Source organism: Crocodylus siamensis, chromosome 15 (assembly GCF_052110815.1).
Source record: "Crocodylus siamensis isolate JL-2025a chromosome 15, ASM5211081v1, whole genome shotgun sequence".
NCBI classification, from domain to species: domain Eukaryota; kingdom Metazoa; phylum Chordata; order Crocodylia; family Crocodylidae; genus Crocodylus; species Crocodylus siamensis.
Window position 1 is genome coordinate 38062072 of NC_143409.1, and position 27719 is coordinate 38089790.

The 27719-nt window shown below is 41.7% G+C and overlaps 1 long non-coding RNA gene across 1 annotated transcript; it reads right to left on the minus strand.

Annotated features, from left to right (window-relative positions):
* LOC149852364 (uncharacterized) lies at window positions 1–26655 on the minus strand. Its single transcript, XR_016439383.1, has 3 exons — window positions 25771–26655; window positions 25253–25508; window positions 1–838 (listed from the first exon to the last, which is right to left on the minus strand). It is a non-coding gene; the product is annotated as an uncharacterized LOC149852364 (long non-coding RNA).
* Window positions 26656–27719: the final 1064 nt, after the last annotated feature.

Sequence of the window (27719 nt, forward strand, 5' to 3'; positions counted from 1 at the left end):
TTGGAATAGGGTACAGAGTTGAGTAGTATCAGAGAAATATCATAGAGCAGGGTGGCTGAAGTAGCCTTTGATCATGCATCTAAATTACTGCAAACTATATATCTAGTTAGATCTCAGGTAGCTTACTTATAAGTATCATCCAGAGGCAGGTGGAGATTCCCTCTGGAGGCAGGCAGTTCCTTAATCATGAGTTTTGAGACAGAGAGCAAGTTTCAGATGGTTCAGCTCTTCTCTCTCTCTGAGTTTCTCTCATGGCTGCTGCCCCCTCCTCCTGGGCAGTCCTTAACTTATATAGCCCTTATGACCTTGTTTACCTGGTCCAATGGAGGCCAGCACCTGTTGGCTGTCAGCCAACCAATTTGAAATGCATCACTGGTTGCTGGGCAGATTGGCAGTCTCTAGCCCACCAGGGTGCCCAAGCTCCTAACCCAGGTACGTGATGACAGTCACATAGGCAGAGGAAGCAGGTTTCCCCCCTCCCTCAGGAATGTATCCCGCTCAGGTTACCTAAAGAGAGAGGGTAAGGTGGGTATCCTCTGCTGGGCCCATCCTAACCAAATTGTCACAGTGTAGAGTTTTGGGGGAGAAACAGAGGTGGCCTTCTGCCACACTGACCAGATGTACTTCGACTCTGATGACAACCTTATATCTGGTAGATATATAGAATTGCTTATATTGTTTGTATTGTTTCTTTTCTGTTATCTCTGTGTATCAATAAATGGAAAGATCGTGATCAGTCTGAGGGTGGATCTCCCTGCCTCGAACAAGGTATCTGGAACCTAATCCAGAGCGAACAGAGGCTGGGCAGGGAAATGAAGGAAGTCAGTCACTGAAGCCACTAAAAGATAAAAAAGAAATTTAAAAAATAAGTTTAAAAGCAAAAATTTAAAAAGAAATAAAGAGTAAGTAATTTTTTTAAGTCCCATGTTTTAATAGATTGGGTTTGGGATTGGGTAGCCCTAGTTCATGGGGACACTGCCTCTGCCCCAAGAGGGATGACCCAGCTCATACGGACCCCAATCTGGCCCCACTACCCTGATCCCCTCTCCATTTCTGCCCCCGCCCCCCGCCCTCCCTCCCAAACCAGTCTCTGACCCTTTGAACTGCCCTGCCAGGCTTGGTGCCAATTCCACTGCTTGGGCAGTAGAGTTCAGGGGGTGGAAAACTTGTGCATACAGAACAGCAGGATGGGAGGAGGGGACACTGCATTCTGGATGCTGAAGGACTGAAACTTGGGCAGGTTACCTCTGGGAAGTGGACACATATTCCTGGAACATAAGGTGTATTATAATACAAATCAGAGATAAACCTGCCCTGCACTAGGCTAACTTTGAGCTGCCTAGAGGTACAGCAATCAAATTAGCAAAACCCCCAGTTTCTTTTTTTTTTTAATTAGAAATTTAACTATATACCATATTTATTATCAGAGGGAGGGGAAAAAGCAGTTAAGCCTAGGGACATAAGGCTTATGAAAACTAATCCAGGAAATGTGATAAAAATCCATAGTCTCAATGTAAACCATACTTAAGTGTATGGATGATTCCTTGTTCTGAAATTTTCCATTCCAGTTTAGTTTTAAGGTTTTGCTGTCTAAGAGCAGCCACCTATGTGAAGTGGCAAAAGCACTTTACAGGTACATATAGATAAATCAGGGCAGTCCAACTTCTAAATGTTCAGGGCCCACACAACCATCAGGCAGCACTAACAAGGATCACAGTAACAGCAGCCATGGAGCCCTGAGGCCTCATACTTTCCTATGCTACACCTTTCCCCCCAGCACACCTGCTGCATGTGCAGGGTACTTCCCTATTGCACTGTGTGCCCTGCTGCTGCTCACTATGCCACCCTGTTGCACCATGCTCCCAGATGCCCCTTTTCAGCTCTTCACATTGTCTGAGAACTAGGGTTGTCAAACATTTAAAAATTAAAAATTTGATCACAATTAGTTGCGCAATTAAAAAAATTAGTTGCAGTTTATCATGATTTTAAATTGCACAGCTAAAAACTCAAAATTGTGTGCAGAAAAACTAAAATTATGCAAAATTATGCAGATTTTTTTAATTTGCTGTCACATCACAGTTGGTTGATTTTTACCAGCATTGCTAACTCCCATTAGTAGGTCTATTACTTTTAATAGTACGTACTTGGCTGTAGGAATAATAAGGTTAGTCGGATGCACTCCCTACTGTGCTGCTAAGAGGCTCAGGAAGATTTCTATTCATAATGTAATGGAAGGTAGTAGACACAGTAAAATGATGACGTATTAATAACAAATGAAAGTGTTACATTATTACATTAGCCCACATTTTAAAATACAGTCTCAATATTTAATTGAGTAATTAGATTGTTGCTTACAACATTTAGGATTATCTGAACCATTCCATGAAAATGTCTTTCTGACTATGGTATTATTCAATGAATCTTGGCAATGTAATTGAGAAATTAATTTACACTAGAAAATATTGTAAGTGAAAGGTGTTGATGAGTTAATTGGATGGCTTACTCAGCAGCTTGATCTTCAATGCAGAAAGTATGGAAAATTAACTGTGATGTGACTGCAAATTAAAAAAATCTGGAATAGACTGAAGTAGGGCAAATATGAGCCAGTGTGCAGTAACCAGTGAATAGGTAGTTGAAATAATATTACAGAGCTATTTATTAGTCCTGAGAAACGAGTAGGGCATGACAGTATGGGTAGATCTAGGATTTTGAAAAGGGGGGTGCAGATGGTATGGCGCATCATCATATATAACACAACACATATTTTTATCCAGGTAAAACAAAACTAGAAATATTACTAATATACTAGGGGCCTAGGGCTCAATTTTGCAGTTTAAGATGAATGCAAAAACAAGTATAATTATTGGAATACACATTAATTAGCTTCTTTCATAAATTTTGTATTGAAAAACACAATAAACTAGGAAAGAATAATCAAAAGATTATTATTTTAGTCCTGTAGTCATTAGAATTAAATGTAATTTGTTTTAAACTTTGGTTGCACCAGGAACCAACAAGGAGTGTATCTGTACCACTGCACCACCTGCCCAGATCTGATGTGGCATGGTATCACCACACACAATTTCAAAGCAGTTCTCCTTTCACACGTCTTCATTATAATCAGAGAAATAAAAAGGATCAGAATGTCAGCTGATATAAATATACTGATATGACGTCAAACTGATTTGAAGTCAATGAAGCTACATTGATTAAACCAGCTGAAGGACTGACCTTGAAGTCCTTTTCAACAAAGATTTGGAGCACATGCTTGACAAGTTTTTTAACAATCCTTGTTTTCCATTTTTTGTTTAGCTGTTTGGCTAGCTGATATAAATTGACATGGCTACAATGTAGCTTGATTTTGTTGAGCAGGGACATTTGCCCCAAATGTATAATTAATCATTTTAATTCATAACCTCATCAATTCATACATTGTAACTACTAAATGTATTTAGATTGCCAAGTGGGTTTCAATAGATTTACAATAATGATATCTATTTCACTACAAACATAGACATTAGGCCTGTGCGAAGCAGCTTGTATTGCCTTCGGATTTGGATTCAGCTAAATCAAGGGACAGTGATTTGATTTGGTGATTCAAATCACTGTCCAAAATTGATTTGACCAAATCTGATTTGGAGATTTGGCTGCTGCCAAATCAGTTGAATCTCTGAATCACATAGGTCCCATTTCCCGCCTGCTCTCAATGGCTGCCCTACCTGGCCCCAGCTCCTGGCTCTTTAAAAAAAAAAAAAGCCCCCACTCACCGGCTGCTGCCAGGCAGAGCGTTATCCCCATTGCCCTCCACTGCCCTGCACCATGTGGAGGGGCTCTGCCATGAGCCCCAACCCCTGCCCACTCTCCCAGCCCTCCCATGGCTGCCCGCCCACCCCAGCTACCAGCCCTTTAAAAAAACAAACAAACCTGAAACTCACCAGCCACCTCCTGGCAGGTGGGGGGGGAACAATTCCCACTGTCCCCCACTGCCCCGTGCTGTGTGGGGGCTTTTCCTCAAGGCCACAGAAGCCCTGAGGCTGCAGCAGGACCCGGTGAGTCTCGGGGTGGGGTTTTTTTTTTTTTAAAGGGCCAGGAGCTGGGCCAGATGGGGCAGCCATGGCAGGGGGCTGGGAGAGCACAAGTGGGTCAGGGGGCTTGTGGCAGAGCCCCCCATGCAGCTTGGGGCAGTGGGGCATGGGGCAGTGCCTGGCAGTACCAAGTGGGGGCTTTTTTTTAAATAACTGGGAGCTGGGGCCTGGCCGGGTAGCCATGGGGGTGGCTGGGACAGCAGGCGAGGGTTGGGAGATGGGGCCTGACAGGAGTCCCCCCCATGGCCCCCTCCACCCTCCTCCAGCCCTGCTCCCCTGCTCCCTGCTTACCAACATGGAGTCCGGGTCCAGCTCCTTGCTGCAGCCAGCAGGGACTGCCCAAATCACCAAAGTTCTCTGAATTTTTTCCAAATCGATTCAGAGAGCTTTGAATCGATTTGGACCTTTCAGTTGGTCCCCTGATTCAATTCGGGTTTGGAGATTTGGCCACCAAATCAGGCCAAATCTCCTCCAAATTGAATCAGCACCCAAAGCTTTGCACAGCCCTAATAGACATATCAGCCATGCATTCACACTGGGTTAGACCCACAAGGAGATGTACATTCTGAAGGCAACTATTTAGGCACTACAAGCAACTCAAGCAATTTGGCCTAACCCGGAGGGCACCAGAACTCCCTCTGTGCCTAAGGGTATGTTTATATAGCACGATGCAGTTCTGCGTAGAACTATCTTAAGTCCTGGAAGCAGCATAGCTACATTAATGCGACCCAAGACTAATTCACTCTGCTTCTGAGCCTGTGTGGAACGCCACACATTAATGCAGCTATTCTGCTTCCAGGACCCAAGGTAGCTCTGCACAAAACTGCATCATGCTACATAAAATGCTATAGGTCCTGGAAACTGTATAGCTATGGAAGTGCATAGTGATCTTTCCAGGGTGAAGACCAGAGTGAATTAGTCCTAAGTGAAGTGTTTCACTAGTGAAACTATGCTGTTTCCTGGCCTCAAACTAGTTCATATCTCTCTGCACAGCACTGCCAGGTAGGTAAGCTATGTTTCAGTCGATAAAGTCCAATAGGTGTTGAAATTTCCACTGCTGCATGGCCATGCAACTGGCAACGGTCTGATCATGCTGAATAGTTCAGTATAAAAATTCACACTAAGAACCACTGAAATGCACAAAACAGGTGTTCCCTCGTAGATTCCATTGATCTGCTCAGCATTCTCAGCGCACGGCTAGCCCTCCCAATAGCAATCAGTGTAGAAGGGATAGTAGAGACCCGTTTCACTCAAAGGCCCAGTGGCTAGAATATGCACCCAACATTCGGGAGACCCAAGCTCTACTCCTTCCTCTGCTTGTGTGGGCTTGAATCAATATCTCCTGCCTCGCAGGAGAGTGTCTTGACCACAAGAACGTAGGATATATTCTGGGGTGTACAGGATATTCCAGAGCCTTCATGTTCTGTTTCAGCCATTCTATTATGCAAAATGTATTTAAATAATTCTTGGACAAGAACTGGAAACCAAGTCTCATCTCCAATAAAGGTATCTAAGTTCTAGGTTACAGAGTCATTCTCACTATTCCCACTCTTTATCTGACCCAATGGAAAAAGAAAGAGGTTCAAGAAAATATATTGAGAGCCTTAAAAGCTAAAATTCTCAACACTGCAGTGCCTGAATCTCCCTTGTCAATCAAGCTCACTGTATCCCACCCTTCTCCAGTGTGTGTGTGTGTATGCATGTAATTAAAGAATTTAAACATGGACTTGATGACCTTTTTTTTTAATCCTAAACTCTTAATGAATTTTGCAACATGATCTTAAATAATGGATATGCTACTGACACCTCCATAATAAAGTATCCAATCTCTGTGTGATATAGCAGTGGGCTGGATATGACCCATACAGTTCTAATAACTTGGCCTGCCTCCTACTAGAAACATTAATAAAAATAGATGTCTAAGAAACTACTCAAGTTCTTAGTTTTCCAAATTTTCAAAACAAACATTTTTAATTCTAGGCACAGACTTGTTAACATTTCCTCTGTTCAGAAGACTATTAAAAATCTTCTCTGATCTGCTTCTCAGATACAAAACAATATCAACATATCTTGATAGATGCTTGATTAAGTAGTGAAATAATTAATAGGGAAATTAAACTCATGGATTTCAAAATTGAAGCATAAAGGCTGTAGGATGAAGAAGGTAGGTTCTATGTTTCCTGGCAAACTGGAGTTGTATTATTCATAGGGAGATTAATAGCGAACTCTCATTACTTGAAAATATGCATCTGATTGCTGTTCTCTTCAGCACTGTTCCACAAAAGAAACGAGGATTCTAAAGGTGCGTTATGACACTTTGCACATTAAAATCTTCATGCATTTCCCCACCTTCCAATAACTACATTAAATATCTAGCCTAAACAATGGCTTTATCCACATTTGTTAAATATATCCTGGAAATTTTAATGCAAACATCATTTGTTCTAGTTATAAAAGCCTTTTGTCTGTTGTTAGGTTAATAAACCATACTAGCTATTTCTCTGAGTAAATGTGCTGTCATTTTAAGGTTTTCTTAACTTCAAACAATACAAAAAGAATTTTAAGTAGATGTCTGCATAATTCCTTTCCAGGACATGATTTGCTATATCGTAGTACATTTGTCAGTCTTAGGGTCTGTCTGTGTTGGATTTTTCAGTGGTATAGGTACACTGATCTGTTTGTATTGGTGGAACAGCTACATATTGTAGATCTTCTATATTACTGTAAAACATGGCTTGTATTTTTATATCTGTGCAATATATTGTCTGCTTAGAATGCAGCTAAATTCTGTTTGTCCACATTGCTAGGCCAGTCCCCAAACCATATATTGAGGAGTTACCCAAGTATTTATTCCCTGGCCACTAACTCAGAAGAGATGAAAAGATCATTGTACCTGAGGCTTAAAAAGCAGAGGAACTGTTCCTTGAAGCACCATCCTCTATTCTCAAGTCAGTCGACTCTGCTGACAGGGTGCAAAGTAGAGTAGGGGATCTGATTTCCTGGCCCTTTTGGAATGACAGCCATGTAAAAAATATGGGTGCAAACAGTCCTTCCATTCAGATGAACACATGCACTGTAGCCAATATATTATTATGGCTCTTTGTACCCTCCCTACCTTGTGCACCCATTCAGTAGCCAATATATTATTACAGCTTTTCATCTTCTTCACTTACAATGCTATGCAGGTTGTTTCACTGTGCCTGAGATTGTTTTAGCATTGAATGGAACTGAACTATTTTGTAACATGTAATCATTTCTGTACTCCATGGAATTCAACTGAGGGCCATTCAGATGTTTAACTGCATTATTTTTTAATATCTCGTTCTTTCTTTTCATGCCTTTTCATTCTTTTCATGTTATTAGTGGGGTGGGCTAACTAGAATTAGAAAGGTTAATGTACACGATAATACCCATGACTTCAAGGTAATGCTGCATGGTTATAACGAAAATAAAAATGGCAAATGTATTTATAAGTTCCCCCTATGAAAGCACTGTATTTCAGGCCTTTACAGTGTTTTTCTAAGAAAACAACAAATATCAGCAGTGTCAATTTAAGAATCACTAGCATCAGTTCATGTGGCTTTGCTTTCACAAGCCTTGTTAGGAAGCCTAGAGAGCATATCTCCAACTTGAATAAATTGGAACAAACAGAAAGGAAGCATCTTCCCCAGAAACCAGACAACGGACAGAATAAAGGGAAGCTTTTTGATTATTCCAAGACGTGAAGTTAAGCTGGTCTGTTACAATGAAGATTTGTTCGCCTCAGAGTGCCCTAGGTGCCCATTTGGAAAGTTTACATTTGCTTTAAATTTGTGGTTGGAATGGACTCAGAAAAGAGCACAGATCTTGCTGTGACAGAATAGAATATTATTTTCATCCTCAAATGCTCTAGACTTTTATTGTGCTTGGGAAACTACCCTAGCTTTTTTTCCACCAGAACAGTGCAATGTAGAAAATGAATTTACCATAACTACATACAGGGCAGTAAATATATAGGGTGCTGGGGAACAGACCCTAAGTTCAGACCCAGTGCAGTCAGTCAGCCAGCTCCTGTGCCATTCCTTCACAGCATTAGTAGGGTAAGGTGAAGAAGAGGTGCTATCGCTATTCCTTGGGGGGCTTGCTGCTGTAGTGTTAAATCAGCTACAGAATATCAGAACTAGCTATAACCAGGTCTTCCCAATTACAATGTACAGGGACCCTGCCCTGCTCCATAGAAACTGAGTGTAGCTGGGGCCTCAAAGCATGTGGATTCAAGAAAACATAAATCCATGTTTCCTAGGCAGGTACTGAGATAGCTGTAAAGTTCATTGTGTCTTAAATGTGGTAAATAATCAATGAGCGTGTGAAAACCACCTAGTAATTGATGTCACTTAATTTGTTCATCACCCCACAGACAAAGTGAAAATGCATATGTACATATAGGTTGCCAATACATTGTGTAAACAAACAGCCTCTCACCTACTCTGCTAATTGTCTTGGAGAGAGAAGGAAAATGCCTATTACCGATGGATATTAATGCATTACAAAAAGCATGAGAAGGGAGTAAAAGGTTTGTATTGTTTGATGTTGGCAGACTACATGGCATGTGGCTTCTGTGTCACAAGGGGCACAGACAGAAGTGGCATTTTTTGTGCAGTCTGGCCCCTCAAAGTGCTCTAAAACTGTCATCTAACACACATGCACACTTTTAAAATGGCCAATTGCATGACAAATTAACCCTTGTCTAATCAGATAACAGATTAAGGCACTCTGCGTTAGAGCACCTTAGAGAACTTGTATTCCCTTGAGGGTTAATTTTTCATGCGGGGGCAGGGCTTACAGCAGAGAGGGAATGGAGGGAGCCGCAGCAGTGCAGGGCTACTATGCCTCATCTGGGCTGGAGGAGGGTGGGGTGGAACAGAAAACCTCATCTCGTGGCCTTCACCAGCTACCCCAGCTGGGGTATTGGAGAGAGCTGGACAGAGCCCCCGAGGCAACGGGGCTTCATTTCCCACCACCACCACAACCCTGCGCTCCTGTCAGGCTTCTTGAGAGATTTGTATGCTGTGCATCTGATTCTCTACTGCCTTATGTAGTCATTTACACTTGTGCAAAGTGAAAGTTGGATGCAGCATTTCCCACCTACTTTTGCTCTTACATTGTATACACATAAATAGCTATACATGGTGCAAGCCAAAGGTGGATCAAGCCTTTTGGAGAAGCATCGGAAATATGAATTGTGAAGTGGCTGTTTAGCCTAACTAGTACCTGTTCATGACCCAAACGGAGAATTGGGCATTCTCTGACACTTTCAGTATGTAAAAAAAAGTCCTAAAAAGTTATGGATAAATGAACAGTCTCTCTAAAGAATTGGAAAGCATTAACTAGAGTTTAGAATACTAGTTAATAATTTATCGCACCTTTTAATGATCCGTTTTTAGTGCACAGAACTAATAGAGATGGTTTAAAGATTTGTCAATAAAATACAGAGAACCTATTTTCCAGTCTATGCATGTGAATATCTTCCATTAAAATTTATTATGAATTCATTGCCTAGACTACAGCATTCAACTTGTTAATGTATCCTGCATCATGTCCAAGTAAAGCCATGATTTTGTATAATCATTCCAAGACAAAATAATGTTGCAATTTCAAACCTATGCAACTTGAAACCTATGGCTTTTTCAATTAAGAATTCCTCAGATGTATACTATTTTCCTAATCAGAGCCTTCATAGCATGTTCTTCTACATTAGTAGCTCACATGGTCTTCCACTGCTTCTTTTATTTGAAGGTTGGAGCTGCAACGTCAACACATATGGGGAGGTGGACCAAGGAAATAAGGGGTGGAATCACATCCCTGAGCAGGCCCTCATAGCTGCTGGTGTTGCTTCTTGGTTATGGAGGCAATTTTTGGTTAATTAGAAGTGCTTAATTAATTAATTAGAAATGCTTAGTTTCATGTGTTGCTAATGAGGGTACACCTATGAAAACAGCAGTAGGCAGAAATAGCCTTTTCTGATCTCCTGCATGAGAAGGTATAGTAAGCTTCAAGGGAGTTGCGGCTCTGTATGTAAAAGAGGGTCATTCCTGTTCTTTTTCTCTACAGCCTGTTCCATTTGCAAGGGAAGTCATTGGAATTAGATGTAAAACATCTGTTTTCCAGTCCTATTTTATTATTGTTATTTATTTGTTTCACGTTTTAATGATCTCTAGAAATATCCTCATTGTTTCCCAAGGCCATTTTATAACTTCTTTGCAGCAGAAAAGAAACCTGATACACAACTGAGAGGAAGAAATAAGGTCAGTACTGCAGATGAATAGACTACATCTAAACCAGTCCTTCAGGCATGAAGAAGGCTCCAAGTCCAAGAAGCAAGTGGTTGGGTGTAATCTCCTGGTAACACTGAACATTCCCAACTGTAGAGAAAACTCATCTAAATTGAAACTACTGAAGCATGAACAACTGACAGGAGTAATTAAATCCAGGGGAATATGAATGAGACCACTGAGAGGCACAACAGCCATCTATCCCTGATATAATCAAAATGCTTAAACAGAATGACACAAGACTGAGTAGAGGTCAGATTGCTACAGGGAGATTTATGTTGCTCTGCTTGGCCGTAATGAAAAGAGGCTAAATAATCAAACCTGGCTGCCTTAAGGACATGCCAATAACTTATCACATGATTTGTATATATCTATAAACAATTCTCCCTGAGTTCCCCAGAATACAACAGATAATGGCAGAGCCAAGAGAACAGTTTAAAATACTTTATTTCCACTCTTGTTTCACTAACCAATAGCTATAAGCAGATACAAATCGATGAAAATTCTATTAGTATTTGTTACTGTGTAAGACTAGCATGCGTTATAAATAAAATAGTAAATGACCACTTCAATGACAGCAGTAAATCTTAAGACTGTATCATGTTCTGTATGCAAATGGGAACAGGTATAGATTGTAAAGACAAATCTTAACTTCAGTATTTCCTGAATTCTGTGTACTTAGCCTCATAATAGCAATACTCCTTTTGAAAGAAAACCCATTTCTTCGATTTGCCTTAATTTACAATAATCCTCTTGAGCAGCCTCACGTTCTTTTTTTCCTCTTTTAAAACCCAGTGATGATTTAAACCTGCACATACCACCGGATCTGCAGAAAGTAATACTTTGGGATTTTCTTTTTTAGTTCATTCGGATACAGTTCTTATGGCTTCAGTGGTCTCCTTTAGATGAAACACGAGGGAGAGAGATGGACCAAAATCAAAGAGCGGTTATCTAAAACCTCAGTGATGCATATAAAATAGAAACTGGAATTGAATCATTCATGGCTCAAAATTTGGATGTCCTGTCCCCTGTAAAATTGGGATATACTTTCAGCCAACATGAACAAAAACCCAGTCTCTTTGAACTCTGTCAGAAATTGCGATGTCTCTTTCCACTTCTGAGTTATTACATTAAATATCCATGATGTCATAACCCTTATGTATTATTTCAAGGTAAGATTTAGATGCCTATTCTAATGAGGCTGAATAGAAGTCATTTCTCTTGACACCGGCACATTTTCCTACATCAGCATAATAGAATTATCTGGTGTAGATGTAGATGCACACCATATTTGAATTAGAGGCCCTAATCTGAAGCCCACTGCAGTCATCTGAAAGACTCTCTTTGACTTAGAATTGGAAGAAACCTCAATAGTTAACTACTCTAAACACTCGCATGCAAGATGCCAGCCAGCCTCTTCTTGAAAAACTTCAATGAAGGAATTCCCCATTATCTTAGACAGCTTGTTCCCATTTTCCTGTTCTTAGGGTTAGGGATTTTCTTCAGAGATTTTAAAATCAAATCTGCTTTGCTGCAATTTAAGCCCATTACTTTGTGTCCCTCTTTCTGCACCAAGGGCAAACATTGTAAGGGTGGTCAAATTACATAGAGCAATTGTGAAATCTCAATCCATGGAAGTTTTCAGGGGGTGCATCTACATGAGGCACTTTATGCACATTAGCCTGATAATGCTACAGTAGCATGGCAGTTTAAAACCATGCTAATAGCCAACTGTGCAGTGTTATTAGGTTAATGTGCAGTAAGCATCACAAAATAACTGTGCACCAGTGCTACTATACAGTAATTCTAGTTACTGTGCATTTAGTTAATACTTCATTAAAACTAGTACTAGTAAAATGTGCAGTAACTGAGGTGCATTCATGAATGTGTAGACACACTCAGGAGCAGGTTAGACAGACACTTGGCTGGGATGATTTAGTTAGGGGACAACCCTGCCTTGAGCAGGGGACTGGAGTAGATGACCTTGTGAGGTCCTTTTCATCCCACTTTCCTATGATCCTGTGAACATTTGTTCTCTTTCTTCTTTGTAGCATTTCACTTATACAAAAACAGTTATCACAACTCTCTTCAGTCTCTTTTTCTCCAAATTAACATACCTCACAACCTTTCCTTTTATGGCTGGCATTCCAACCCTTTATCATCTTTACTGCTTGCTTCTGGATCCTCTTCAACTTTATCTACATCCTTCCTAAAATGGGGATCCCAAAAATAGACAGTACTAAGTAGAGTGGTGCTGTCACCTCCTCTGTATTGCATGCTATAGCCCTTTTAATGCAGCTCCACATTGTTGGCTTTTTTTTTATATTGCTGCCTAAATATGAATCCAAGCCACCAAAACCCCAGATTCTACCCATTGTTAATGCCTATGCCAGTACGTTCCACTCTGTATTTGTGTATTTGTTTTTAATTCCCTTAAATGGCTTTTGGTTTGATCTCTTAGTGAATAAATAGCAAACACCTTTTATTATATATTTATGGGTAAACTAAGATGTAAAACTGTTTACATATGATGTTATATACATCTAAAATGAGATATAAAACATGTTTGATTTCCAAGCATTTTAACTAGAAAAAATAAATTATAGGCATGAATGGGCATTTTAAAGCCTAAGCAGCTACAAACCTTATTGTTTTTCATTTTATCTGCCAAGAATGGTTTCTGTCAACAGATCGACTTTCTCTCAGGCTTAAGAGAAGGCAAGGTTAGGTCCAAACAGATGGCTGTCAACAAACTGCTGACTGCATTCTGTGGTGGAGTATTAATATTCAGCATCTACAACTTAATACATGGAAAAAAGTGTTGTCTTCTCTACTTCTGCACAGAAATTCTGTCCTGCAAAGTGGTAAAATGTGTATTTCAATATAGTTGCTGACATGGTCTACATTTCAAAAGCATTAAGCAAATGAAAAAGCTTACACAGCAGCATGAGCAATGAGCTACAGAGAAAAAATATAGATAGATCTATTACATTTTAAGAATGAAATTATCTGTTTGTCTGGAAGATTGAGAGAAGAGGAGGAGGGAACAGAAATTCCCAGAAATATTGCCAGTTCCTAGAAAAAGGGAAAGAAGAAAAACTCAATCCTTTCTTTTGATACATCTCTAGTCTCTTATTTCCTTCTTCTCATTCCTCCTAACCCCCATTTTACTCCACTCAAAACTAGAAACTTCTCCAGACTCAGTTTCATGCACATTTTAAAGGGCCTTCCTTCAGCATTGCAATTTTTGTTGCTGTTCTTACTCAGATTATATTATCCCCACTTCTTCCACAGGTTCTGGAAAGTCAGGCGGTACATCTACATGAGACACTTTACTGCACAGTAGAGCAGTTTAGTGCACAGTAAGGGTGTGCACCTACATGTGCACATATTTATTGCACAGTAAACTACTCTACCTTACAAGTAAATTTGTTACCTGCAAATACAAGTAACAAATTTACTCGCAAGTAGTTACTACACAGTTGTCCATATGTAGATGCCAACCAGGAATAAATTTGCTCCCAGTCAGCCCTGCCAGTCTCAAAGTAGCCCGAGGACCCTGGGGCTGGGACCCTCTCCATGGCAGCCCATGACAGGCCCTTAAAAGCCTGCAGGCATTGTGAGCCCTGGGGTACGCATGCAGGCATTTTTTAAGGAAAAAAAAAAAAGACAAAGCATTTTTGAAGCCTTGCCCTCTTTCCCCAGTTAACTTCAACCCAAAAAGCACATCCTGCACAGCAACATTGTTACAAGAGGCCATGGTGGATGGACATGAAGATGCCAAGGACCTAAGCTTGAGACATGGATTAAAGGAGCTATGGCTGTTTGATAGCTGCCAATATGAGATGTATCAATATTATTCAAGGGAAATGTTTGTAACTGGTCCCAGCCATGAATCAGCTGAAGTCTTGGTTCCCAAGGCTTGCAGAGCTTGTCATTTTCCATGTTTCATTTTAATGTCAGATGTTCTTCATTTAAAATGTCAATTTAAAACAAAGCCAACAACAAGACACCACAAGAAGCACAACATGTGCAGAATTCCCCCTAGAGTGCCTAGATAGTTGGATCTGGCCATGTAGGACTTCTCCCTCTATTTACTTCAATGGGCACATTTTGAATATGTGCACTCAGTCTGATTCCTGCTAGTAGAGGCCATTGCAGGAATCTCTCTTGTCAAGGTTGGTAGAGTGTCTCTCACTCTGCCTAGTTGCAGAAATTGAAGTGAATCTAACATTTCAGGCCTAAATGCAAGACACAACAAAAGTGATTTCATAAAATATCCATCTCCCTGAAAAATGACATGGTAAGCAAGCCACTTATCCTGATGCCTGGAATCAGATTCTCACATCAGTTTATTCTTCACAGAGTAGTCTTATATCCACAATAAATGGAACAAGCGGATGAAGAACCAAAGAAAATGCTCTGTCTTCAAATGCTAGGAGGGGGGCAATGCTAACATTGGATTTCTCCCCAACACTACAGCCTGCTCTCCCTCCTGGAATTCTTCAGCTTCCCAGTGGATCCACCTTAGTTAGTGAGTTATTGCTTACAGCTTCCCCCGCAACCTCCCAGCCAGGCCCACTGTGTCTCCTGGCTGCCTGCTGCTGGGTGCCAGGCTCTTGGAGGACTGAGCACCTCCTGACAGGCATTTTCCTAAGGTAATGCCCATGTCAGAGACTGTGGGGAAGATGACAACAATAAGCAAAGAGACAACCTTTTCCTTGTGCACCATCCTACATGTGCCTCCTGCAAACTCAGCTGGCTGTGAGAATATTGCTCCCTTGGTGCTGCCTTTCCCAGCTGGATGTCACTTGCATCCCAAGCTGGTTGAACTTGCCTCCCAGATGGGAAGATGAATTGCTGTGTAGTTTTGTAGTTTCTAGGGTTGGAAGGGACCTGAGCAGATTATCGAGTCCGACCCCCTGCCATGGCAGGAAAGAGTACTGGGTCAAACGACCCCAGCAAGGTGTACATCTAGCCTCCTCTTAAAGACCCCCAGGGTAGGAGCCTGCACCACTTCTCTTGGAAGTTGGTTCCAGATCCTAGCCGCCCTGACCATGAAGTAGCGCCTCCTGATGTCTAGCCTGAATCTACCCTCTTCCAGCTTGTGACCGTTATTCCTGGTCACTCCTGGTAGCGCCTGAGGGAACAGGGACTCCCCCAGTGCCTGCTGGTCCCCTCTGACTAGTTTGTAACAGGCCACTAGATCCCCCGAATCAGCCTTCTCTTGTGGAGGCTGAACAGGTTCAGGTCCCATAGCCTCTCCTCATATGGTCTGCCCTGCTGCCCCCTGTTCATGCGGGTGGCCCTCTCCATGTTGTCCACATCCTTCTTGAAGTGCGGCACCCATAACTGGACACAGTACTCCAACTGTGGCCTGACCAGTGTTGCACAGATCACCTCCTTGGACCTGCTTGAGATGCATCTGTGGATGCATGACAAGGTGTGCTTGGCCTTCCTGACTAAATCCCCACACTACTGGCACATGTTCATCTTGGCATCAATGATGACTCCAAGATCCTTTTCTGCCTCTGTACTGACGAGAAGGGAGTTCCCCAGCCTGTAGGTATGGTGCTGGTTCTTCCCCCCCAGGTGCAGCACCTTGCACTTGTTGGTGTTGAATCCCATCCTATTTCCATCCGCCCACCCTTGTAACCTGTCTAGGTCCGACTGCAGCCTATTCCTCCCTTCTAGCATGCCCACATCCCCCCACATCTTAGTGTCATCAGCAAATTTGAACAGGGTGCTTTTTACCCCCTTGTCCAAGTCACTGATGAAGATGTTGAACAGTACGGGCCCGAGGACCGAGCTCTGGGGGACCCCACTGCCCACATCCCTCCAGGTCGAAAATGACCCGTCCAGCACCACTCTCTGGGTGCGGCCCTCCAGCCAGTTGGTGACCCATTTGACTGTGTGGGTGTCAACACCACAGCCCCCCAGTTTCTTAATGAGAATGGGGTGAGAGACAGTGTCGAAGGCCTTCCGAAAGTCCAGGAAGACTATGTCCACTGCCACCCCTGCATCTAAGGATTTGGTGACCTGGTCATAGAAGGCCACCAGGTTGGTCTGACAGGACCTGCCTCTAATGAACCCGTGTTGATTGCCCTGAAGCATAATCTCCCCTGCTGGCCCCTCGTGGATATGCGCCAGAATAATTTTCTCAAAAAGCTTGCCCAGGATCGAGGTAAGACTAACTGGCCTATAGTTTCTCGGGTCCTCCTTCCTCCCCTTTTTGAAGATGGGAACTACATTGGCCCTCTTCCAGTCCTCTGGCACCACACCAGAGCACCACGAGTGCTCGTAAAGCCGTGTCGCAATGACCTCAGCCAATTCCCTCAGTAGTCTAGGGTGGAGATAGTCTGGACAAGCTGATTTGAATGCGTCCCGTCCCTCCAGAAGTTCCTTACTGACCCTAGGCCTGGGTGCACCTCCCCTGGGATCTCAGGGGGGGCAAGAAGGGGGGTGACTGTTCCGGTCCCTCCTTAGGAAAACGGAGGCAAAGAAATCGTTAAATATGTTGGCTTTGTCATCTTGTGTGACGACCAAGTTCCCTAGCATGTCCTGCAGGGGCCCCACATTACCTGAAACCTTCTTTTTGCCCCTTTCTATTTAAAAAAAGGACTTCTTGTTGTCCTTGATCCAGGAAGCTAGTCCTAGCTCCATCTCCAAAGTAGTTTATCTAAAAGGTGAGTTAGTCAAACTGGCCTTAAGGGATTCTGTGGCTATTCCCTCACAGGGGCTCTAGAGCAAATATGGTCTTAAGGTGTTTTGCCAAAAGACTTTGGAAATATCTGAAGCCCCTGGTGGGGGTGGAGGATGTTTGCCGGTTGTAGGGCCACTTATGGTTCTGGACCAACTCACGGATTTGGACTTGATTTGGCTTGGAACATGAAAAATGTCTTTTAAAAAAAATGTTTTTTTTTCTACTTGTCATCCCTTTAAATTCAGCCTTGGTTCTGAAATTCAAGTTGGGTTGATTCTGTCTCGGGTATCAATTGCTGCAATGACTATGTAAACAAGAATCCTGTAGGACAAACGTTGCCTCTTTTTAAATGCCCCCCCCCATTTTAGATAAGAGAGCCTGGTGTAACTGTCAGCAGAGTTCAGCCTTCCAGTCAGAGCTTCATTAACAAGTCTGTACACATGAGCAAGAATACAGCTGAGCTCACTTTCATATCCACGTTGCTGTCATGCTAAAAAGGAAAGCTGAGAAGCTGTGTCTCTGAATTAACAGTGAATGGGCTTCACGCCATACAGAGTTCTGGGCAACATGCAAGTCATCAATTTAGATCCATTTTAAAGGTGTCTACGGGGGGCAAGTGATCTGTTTGATCACAGAGGTTAAGATATACCCTCTGCACAGGAGAAATGTCATCCACTGCAAATAGAATACCGGAGAGGAAGGTACCACATGTACATGGGGCTGAATCCAAAGTGCTCTGGATTCAATAGGATTCTTCCCTTTGATTTTAGTAAACTAAATGCAGGGCCTACTGCAGTTCTAGTTTCATACACTGCCTTCCAGTCCTTTGAGAAGTTTAATTACTAAACTTGGAATTTTCCTTTCTTGTCTAAAAAGCACCTGTCATCTAAAAATGTATTAACATTTTTGTTTAAGCAGCTTGCAAAATCTTTAATTATGACAGTGTGGAAACGGACTTCCTCCAATGACTTTTATGCTTCTTACTCTTTTTTTTGTGGTATTTAAGATTATACAGTTTTCCTACAGAAATACCTTTTTGGAAGACAGAATGAGGTTAGTGATAAAAGCTTCAGCAATATTAGTTTAAAGAACATATTCTACTCAATGCACAAACTGTCAAAAGGGAGAACAGACTCATCAGATAATGGTCCTCAATATGTTCGTAATGGAAACTATCATGCTTTAAGAAAGGTAATTATTGTGTAAGGATGGCGATATTGTCATTTCATAAGAACCCTGTGATTAAATTTTGCTCAATTTTAGTGCTCTATAGCATTTGTCATTTGAAAAACAGGCATGTATATAGCAAGCATCATTATATAGGCTACTAAGTGAACCATGCATTTCAAACCTGTATTTACAGATTTACAAGACACTTTGTAATGGCTCCTTCAGTAGAAAAGAGCTTATTACCATGTTGCTTTCTGGTCTGTTCCCATGGGCAAAAAAAGAAAAACAAAAGGAAAGAAAAATAAAATAAGTTCAATCATTAACTTTTTTTCCCCCTCTTTTTAAATGCATGCAGAACTTTCTGGGCTACAGGACCTTCTCGCCTTTGATGGGTTGTGTTAAACTAAAATGCTTGCTAAGCACAGAATGGTGCCTCTGTTCTTTTTACGATCATTTGGAAGCCCTCAGCTACAGGGCCTTGCTGTACACAGCTGACTTTGTTCATTAAGAGCCTAAAGTCCTCTGAAATTGCTGAAAAAGCTCAAGTTGTTTTAAATGGATTTAGGACCAGGTCCCAAATTTCTTTTTGAGGCGTGGTGGTTGTCAAAGCTTAGTGAACTGAGGATAAATGGGTTTGGCAGAACTGACAAGTATTGGGAGAGAGAAGTGTGGTTTCCATGAAACCTCATGTTTAACCAGGGAGGAAGAGAAGGTTTCAGAGAGCCATTTACCATTTGATATCACATTACTGGAAGGGACGGAGGGGGGGAAAGGCAACCAAGGAGATACAGAACACACCAATTTTCTCTAGGACCTGCAAGATGGGACTTTTTTACAAGAGTGCCTGCTTTTCTAATCCTCATTTCTAAATGTGTTCACTAGGCTGTGGTATATATTCCCCTTTTTACAAATTGGACTCAACTGAAGTCTATTGGCTTGTACACCTGAGTCATTATATTACTGATTCTCTTAAAGAGAATGAAACAGAAAACTCTGGAGGAAGGGTAACAATGATGCTTTGGACAAAGGAAAGGCTGCAGTCTTCTTCCATAATAGTGTCCCTACAGAGTGCAACAAACCCCAACAACCTAAGGCACAAGACTAGCCCTGCAGTGCACTTGCTGTTGAATGCCTACAGGCTCTTGAATACAAATGAAGTTGCAAAAGCAAGAATAAAAACTAGTTTTATCTTGTTGATAACAGTTAGTGTAAATGACCTGATTTGAAACATAGAAAAAGCAGGTTATTGCATAAATAATGTGAATGTAATCACATTATGTGTGCATACTTATCACAGATTTGGTACCACAATTTGGGGTTTTGCATATATAAATGACAGATTTGGGACTTCATCTCTGGCTGTGAGAGCACCCAATTTGTGCAGACACAAGTAGTTATTTTTACTGCAGGTGACGGTGCATATGTGCTTTTTAAATGCAGTCAGGGACATTTCCCAGTTCAAAAATCATGATGAGAAGCATTATCGGAACAACTGTTCATGCACTCGCACCCATGCATGCATTGAACATTCCCTGTTTTAAGTCAAGCATGTAATCCTCTATACTTTAACCACATTCAAAGCAGTTGAACTGAACAGGTATGACAGGGTTTCAGATAGCTCTTTTCAGAAGTAAGTGCCTTTGGGTCCACTAGAGCAGTTGTATAATGAACACAATGTATTTTCCACACTTCAGACTTACATTATCAAACCCTAAATATTAGAACTTGTTCTAAGACTACAACCTGGGGTAAAAACAAAACTTAAATGGAACAGGAATGTATTTAGAAGTCTATAGTATAAAGCCTGTGCAGGATAATGAAAACACCGGCACTTTGCTGCCCTATACAAGTAGATAAAAAAAAAAAAAAACAAGTAGATTCACATTTTGAAAACAAACACATTTAATTACATTTGAATTGCACTCACAGAGCACTGAGGAAAAAATCCTGGTCCTGTTGAGGTCAGTGGGAGTTTTGTCACTGACTTCAGTGAAGCCACAGTTCACCTTCAGGTTTAACATAAAATCAGGGCTATGGAAGGCTGGGAACAATCAGGTCCTCTGTTAGTACAGGCACAGTGTGGGCCAGAGGCCCCGCACTAGGTCTCGCTGTTTAGTGTAGGATTAACGAGGGAAGGAAACAAAGTTGAGTCTTCTGTGTCTCCTACAGACAGATCACATAGGTACCATTCCTGAACTTGCCTCCTGTGAAGGACTGTCTTTTAGTACAACAATACGAACTAGCTCTGACAATAAAAGAGGCACAGTAAACACTGCAGTAGTGCCTATTTGAAATCCAAAAGAATGTCTGGATTTCTGAGCCACAGGACACGTCTACATGAGACACTTAATGCGCGGTAGCCTAGTAACACAGCACAGTAGCACATCACAGCAAGCATGGGCAGTGCTAATATGCTACTGTGCTGTATTATTAGGTTACTGCACAGTAGCATCCCCAAAAAGGCATTTGCTGGTACTACTGCTCAGTAACTAGAGTTAGTACTTCATTAACCACATGCTAAATTAAACATGCAGGAACTACTGTGTGTTAATGAATGTGTAGATGTGTCCACAGTGTATCGAATGTATAGCCTAAATGATTTGCCAGATTCCTTTTCACACAGTATGAATGGTTGGAGATGATCTAGGGTTATTAACATGCTAGAGTTTCCTAACCTTTGGCTGGTGCTTTCATTTACAGTCCTAATTCAGAGCTGTTAAAAGCAAGTTTTTATTAAAGGCATCTGGCAAGAGCTCAGTCCTGCATCTGGTGAAATCAATAGGAAATTTGCCATTAACTTTTGTGGTTGCATGACCAAAAGCTCTATTAGAAAGCACAAGGCTGGACTTAATCCAGGACTCAATTGAAATCAACAGAAAATTCCAACCCTGATGACAAAAAAAGGAAGTTCTTATATTAACAGCTACTATTGCTTATTGGTTCTTCATATGAACATAGTGTTGATTCAGAAGTTTAATTACCAAGCACATGATCTCCTTCCCAGACCTTCTTTGATTTCCTATGTAACATCAGACTACTGATGCCATCCATTTTCTCATCAGACCCTGTGTATTTAGTTGTGAAAGTCTTCATTCTGAGTGATAAGCACAGGGGTGCTAAATCTATTGGTTTAGTTGCTTCTGCCTTGGGTGGGCTGCACTGATGCATTGCTCAAATAAGGAGTGTTGGTAGCTATGAATCATAAACAAGATGGATAATGCAAGTGTAGGTATCGGCAGAATTTTAAACAGAGTAGTAAAATAATAGTTAAAGCCCATTTACTTCACAGTGCATAATAACAAAAGTTCTGTTAAGCTATAAATAATTCAGGTATTGACACAAACCTATTCCTTATAGTTAAGCTATCTTTCTGGTGCTGATGTTTCACATATACAGCACAAAGGATTCTCAAACTAATAATGCTATACTTGCTGCTTACTTTTCTAGCAATTGTGTGATGTGTGCAGTATGTTACACGCTGCCATACCACAGTTGTAGCAGTTTCATCACATAGGTCTGTGTCATTACTTCAAGGTATTTGATTGCTTTCCAGTGATATTGAATGGGGGTTTTTTCACCCTGAAATCTTGCCTGCCCACATTAATTTAGTAGTTTCCTCCATTGATGTTCTGATCCAGAAAATGAACAGACGTGCTCAAATGTCATAGTCTGTTGTGTACTGTGTTGTGATGATAATTACTGTATTCAGTGCTGTAGCGAGGAAGTTTGGCACCTGGGGTGAGCCTGCAGGGGCAACACGCTCTCACCCTGCATACAGATCTGGGGGGCACACCCCACCATGCTTGCCCAGGAGTGTATGCAGTGACAGGAGCTCCCCCCATCCCTCCTTCCCCCCAACCCCCATCCCCCAAACAAGCCACCCACAGCTCCATCCCACATCCCACCCTGGCTGGACAGCACCTGTTGCCCTTTGCTTCAGCACCCAGGGCAGTCACCCCATTCACCCCTCCCTTGCTACGGTACTGAATTTGTCTTGTGAGAATGACTCAGAGCTCCAGTTACAGCCCAGCACCCTAGAGTACTTTGCACCACACAAACACAAAACAAAAAGACACTTGCCCACCCTCCCCCATCCTGCAATTTAAACTGTTATTTTTCTTCCCAGGAAACAGTCCCATCTCTGGTCCTTTACATTTTAAAGACACTTTCTTTTAACTATGTAAGTTAAGAGAGTATTGTATAAAAGTGAGCTTACTAGTTTTCTACTTTGTAATGTTACTAATCTCCTATTGTCAGCAGTATGTGCAGTACATTTTTAGACTACTCTCATCAGTAGTTTCAAATGTTTTCCAGATAGAAAGCAGGAGGAAGTGTGATAGTCTAACAGTTGGCCATTTGTAATATAGATGCCTGTAATTCACTGGAGACATATGGAGGTAATAAGTATCGCCAGGTGCAAATTGTGGACTTTTGATAGGCCTGACTCACCTCGTCAGGATGGTTTACAATATTCACGTTTACTGAAGAGTAACTGAGTTGTGAAGACAGACTTTCTTAATGGAGTAAATTTGCATACCCAGGCAGACCACTTGCATCCAGACCTGGTCTGAGAGGAGTGTGCTTAGACTTAGGGACTTCATTTAAGCAGTCTACAAATTCATCAGGTGGGGGGCAGCAAGGAATAGGGGATACTCTGTTTACCAGGGCACCCCTTGGGGTTACTAGGAACAACAGCCAAAAACTGATGGAAAGCAGATTTAGATTAGACATTAGGAAAAAATTCTTTACGGTGCGGGTTGCCAAAATCTGCAATGGGCTTCCATGGGAGGTGATGCTCTCCCCTACTTTGGAGGTTTTTAAGAGAAAACTAGGCAAGCACCTAGCTGGGGTCATCTGACCCCAGCACTCTTTCCTGCCCAGGGCAGGAGGTGGGACTCGATGATCTACTGAAGTCCCTGCCGGCCCTAAAAATCTATGAAATTTATGATTTGCCTTTCCAAAACATCTCATAGGTCTGGGGACTCGAGGAGAAAAAAAACCCTTTAAACAGAAAGCTATTGCCACTGTCTGCAAGGCTTCTGTAATTATTTCACGCAAGGGTGTGCGCTTAAATAAAGGCTCGTCTCCAGCTTGGCATGGAGGGAAGTGGCCACAAACCTGAGGACAGTCTGTTGTTGCTTGCTGCTATAACATGTTTGCAAAAGAGAAATGAAGTTGAGATGGGAGGAGCAGAGCTGAGGCAAGAAGTCGGATGTTCCTGCTGACCACCAAAACCGCAGGAGCCTTGGGAGAAGCTTGGACCCTGCCTGTGGATCGATCTCAAAGTACTTTTGAGCGAGACGGAAAGCTGCTGTGCTGGAGACCTGCCTCAACATAAAGCCAGGGACTTACTTAAATCCTGGTTTTGTGTTTTTCCTGGAACCTACAAAAAACAGCGGTTTCTGGGATCACTACAAAAATGGTGTTTCCCAAAACTGTGCACAGAATTGCCAGGGAAAAAAAAACTTACTAGAATACAAAGAAATCACAGCAATCCAAAGAGTGCATGGTTTGAGAGGGAGTTACTAAGAGGCGGAGTCTATGACATAGATTTGGTGAAGGCACTAGTTAGGAAAGTGAAAGGGTTCTGGCACCTCAGCCAATTAGCAGCAAAGGGGTGGGGCCACCAGGACCCCCTGGCCAATCAGCAGCAAGGGGGGGCTTCAAAAAGGCCAGGAAATTGGCTCCATACATTGTGAGCAGCCGACGAAAATCACTTCATCTTCCATGATTTATGCACATCCCTACATATAGCTTATCTCCTGGAACCCAAGAGGCTATGTATGGTGGCTGCACATGGAGAGGGCTGTTGTTTCTGATAATCTGTAACAGATGTGATAATTTTCTCTGCAAGTCCAAATGTCATATATGCAAGGCCCCTAGTCTCTCTGGATGCCTGCAGACCTAACAAACTGTTGCACCGGATTAATAATGGTTTCCTTCTACTGCATCTCTCTAATCTATTCTACCTCAGTTCCTTAAAACAGGAAAAAACCTCTAGAGAAAGAGAAAATAATGGAACCTCATGTAAATCCCCAATCTCCTGCATGCAGTTCAGTTCAAAGCATTGATAGTTCACACGTGCTCCTTAAAGAATGTTCACTTCATTTGCCCAAACAGACCAGGGTCCTAAGAGAACTTGAAGCTTCATCTTTCTGAGCTTCATGTACACCTTGTCTGTGCTGGCAGATTCAAACCAATAATCTTCCTTTGGTACAGCACCACCAGCTATAGCTGGGGTGGAATTTTGTAGCAGGAAACGTGTATGCAGTTTTTTTTAATCATTATGTTGCTTAACCCTGTTCATTGGCCAACGCAGCCGTAAAGATACTTGTGCCTCTGTGTTGCAGCTTCTATCACTAGTAGCCACTAGATAACATACCTTAATGGTGATTTGCATGTCTGATTTTATGAGCACAGTGATGTTCTAAAGCATCCAAGCCCCATTTTCAAATCTGGCCTAGATCCAGTTCCTCAAAGATATTTTGGTACCTAAATAAATTGTTCAAATCTGGTCCTTGAGAGCCTAGGGCTCCTATACACATGCAGGGAGGCTGCTCCAACATGCTGTAATTACAGCTCATTGGAGAAGATTCAATGAATTTATTGATCGAGTCTGATGGAGTGTGGTAATTCCAACCCCCCGCCCCCCCAATTCTTCAGTGCAGGGACACTGATACACATGATGCTCCGGGTGCTTTAATTAGCAGCTTTTGGAGCTGTGCTATTTAAAGTGCCCCTCTCCCGCCCTCGCCCACCCTCCTGCCCTGAGCATGTCTATAAATGCCCCTACCTCTTACTGAGAGTCTGTGACTGAAAGATATCTAAATCACTTTTGAAAAAGGGGTGTAGGTTCTTAATCCAATCAAGCTTTTATGAGCTTTGACCGCACTGATGTTCTGTTTAGGACTTATTTACTTTTTTGCAGATTCTTGGCCTACGTCAAATGGCAATATGAATCCCACCGACTAGTGTTTCCATACCTGCTCCTCTGCCGCACCATTCTGACTCAGCAGGGGCTGGCTCACTCCATGCTGTCGCCAAATAACAGACTGAATGAATCTTCTGCAATGATGGAGCTGAAAATGTATTGCTTCTCAGTTTCCTTTGATCTCTGTTTGTGATGAAAAATATATCTGGGTTCTCCAGCTTCTTTAAAGGAATTTATTCCTTTGTTTCTGGCATTGGTCGGCTATCACAGGCACTTGGCTCTTGGTACCATGCCATTTTATTCCAAGGCTAGAGAAAAGCAGAAAACATAAGAATCCTGCAATAATAGTTTGACATTAGATAATTTGCAAAAAATAATCTGCTTTTACTTCCACTGCCTGAATTTCAGAAGAAAATTGCATTTGAGGCCCAGACATAAATTTTCTTTAACATGAAGAGAATCTTTTTTAAAACATTCTTTATGGGATGCCAAACTACTCCCACACCCCCTAAGAGAATGAGAAATCAATGTTGTTACAGTATATAGGCACAGGCTGAGGCAATGAATTACCTGTAAACTCATGATGTTCTCTTGCATAGATCATTTTCCAAATCAATACTGCTCTTTGTGGTGCAGCAGAAAGCAGACGGAAGGTTTTCAACACCAACTCATCACAACTAAAAGAAATACTTAAAGAGCAAGTTTGTAAGGTGCTGAGCAAAGGCAAATCGAAGATGAATAAAGTTTTTTTCAGCCAGACATGCTGCATGTAAAGGAAACTGAAACACTGTGCAGAAACCCAGTAACCCCTGGTATAGGGGCAACGAGACAGGAATTATTCATTTTATCTTGAGACTTACACAGCTTATGTGAACGTTTGGGCTAAAGTTAGGGTTCAGGAACTGATCTTGACATCTATTAATACTTCAGTTTTATATTCAGAAGCCTAAATTCTGCCCCAGTTGAATGCTGGTAAAATGATAACCTGGAGCTACCACAATTCTCCTGCAAGGCAACAGTACCATTCACAGTGTCTCAAGGACTTTGGGAGTTGGAAAGAGGCCACACAAGGAGAGGCTGAGGAAGAGATGCACAGGTTGTAAATAGGAGCCAGACTGCCTCCTCCTTCCGCTGCTGTTTACACTACTATACCTTTCCCACGTTCTGTATGGTAAAGGGTATCTTGCATTGCTTAGTTTCTACATTGCTGCAAGCAATTCACAGGACATTTTCCACTGCATTATAATGGGAAAAGCATGAGAAAAATAAATGTGCTTTTCTTACTGTACTTGATGGGCCTGGATCCAGCCTCTGAGAATGGGAGTTAGATGGTGTAGTCCTCTGCACTGAAATTCATTACATGATGGGCTCCACTGGGTGCCCAGCGCAATCCATTAAGTGATTGCAAATGAACAATGAGCACTCTTGAGAGACAGACTATCACATACCAGGAGCTGAAAGTAATTGTGCTGCCCTCAGGGAGTTTGCGCATCATAACCCCTTTGACCTGCACTGGCAAATTGGTGTTAACTCTTAAAGCAAGGGTGGATTTTTCCCTCAGTCATAGAATGACATGCTAATAGCCCAACCAAGATTACTGTAACTGAAAGCCTATCAATTGTGAAGACTTTAAATTGCTACGACATTTACTAAAGATGACATTAATATAATAATGACAGATTTTTCATTTGTACATTGAAAGCTATTAGTACATTGTACATTGGAAGCCCATTAGTAATGCATATACTAAGCAAATATAAAAATCATGTTTCTATTTTGCAAGACTAAATCTAAGCATCTGTTTAAATCTTTGCTTCTTACATCTCAGAAGTTTTACATTTACCTCCATCCTCCTTGAAGGTTAGGTTGGTCCTATATCATTGTGCTGTGTTGCTGGCACTCAGTCTCTTTCTCTCTCTGATTTTAGGTGCAGGAGGCATAAAAGTAAGTGTACCCTCTCTTGAGGGTAGGGCCTGCTCTTAATATCAGATTCAAATCTCACTAAACCTGATGGCAAGTCTCTCCTAGGTCAAGTCTCTGAATGAGTTCAAGGAGCTAAAGTAGCATAAATTATGATTTCAAAGACAAGGTCAATGTAAGTTGCCCCAGCATGGGCCTTTGATACTGTTTCCCAGCTTTCTTTCTATCCCACTACTTTTGAAGCCATAACAGCTTATTTTAAAATAAATTAAAAAATGTAACATCTTGGTAACACCTTCAGTGTAGCTGCTGCTCACTTAACTGTAAATATGTTTCAGTCGTAACAAACCCCTTTGTGGGATTGTAAAATACACGTTAAGCACTGTTATAGCATGAATGTTATTTCCAAACAAGAGCTTGAATTAATTTGCACTTTGACTAGCTGGGAAACTTGCAGCAGTTTAACTGAAACAGGATTTTAAAATTGATTTAGTTAATATTACCTAGACACTTTATGTTCATTTGAGTAGCTTATTTCAGTTTAGCTTAAGCCAGTTCTAAAATAATTGATGGTAACTGCCTTGTGCTTATTTTAACCT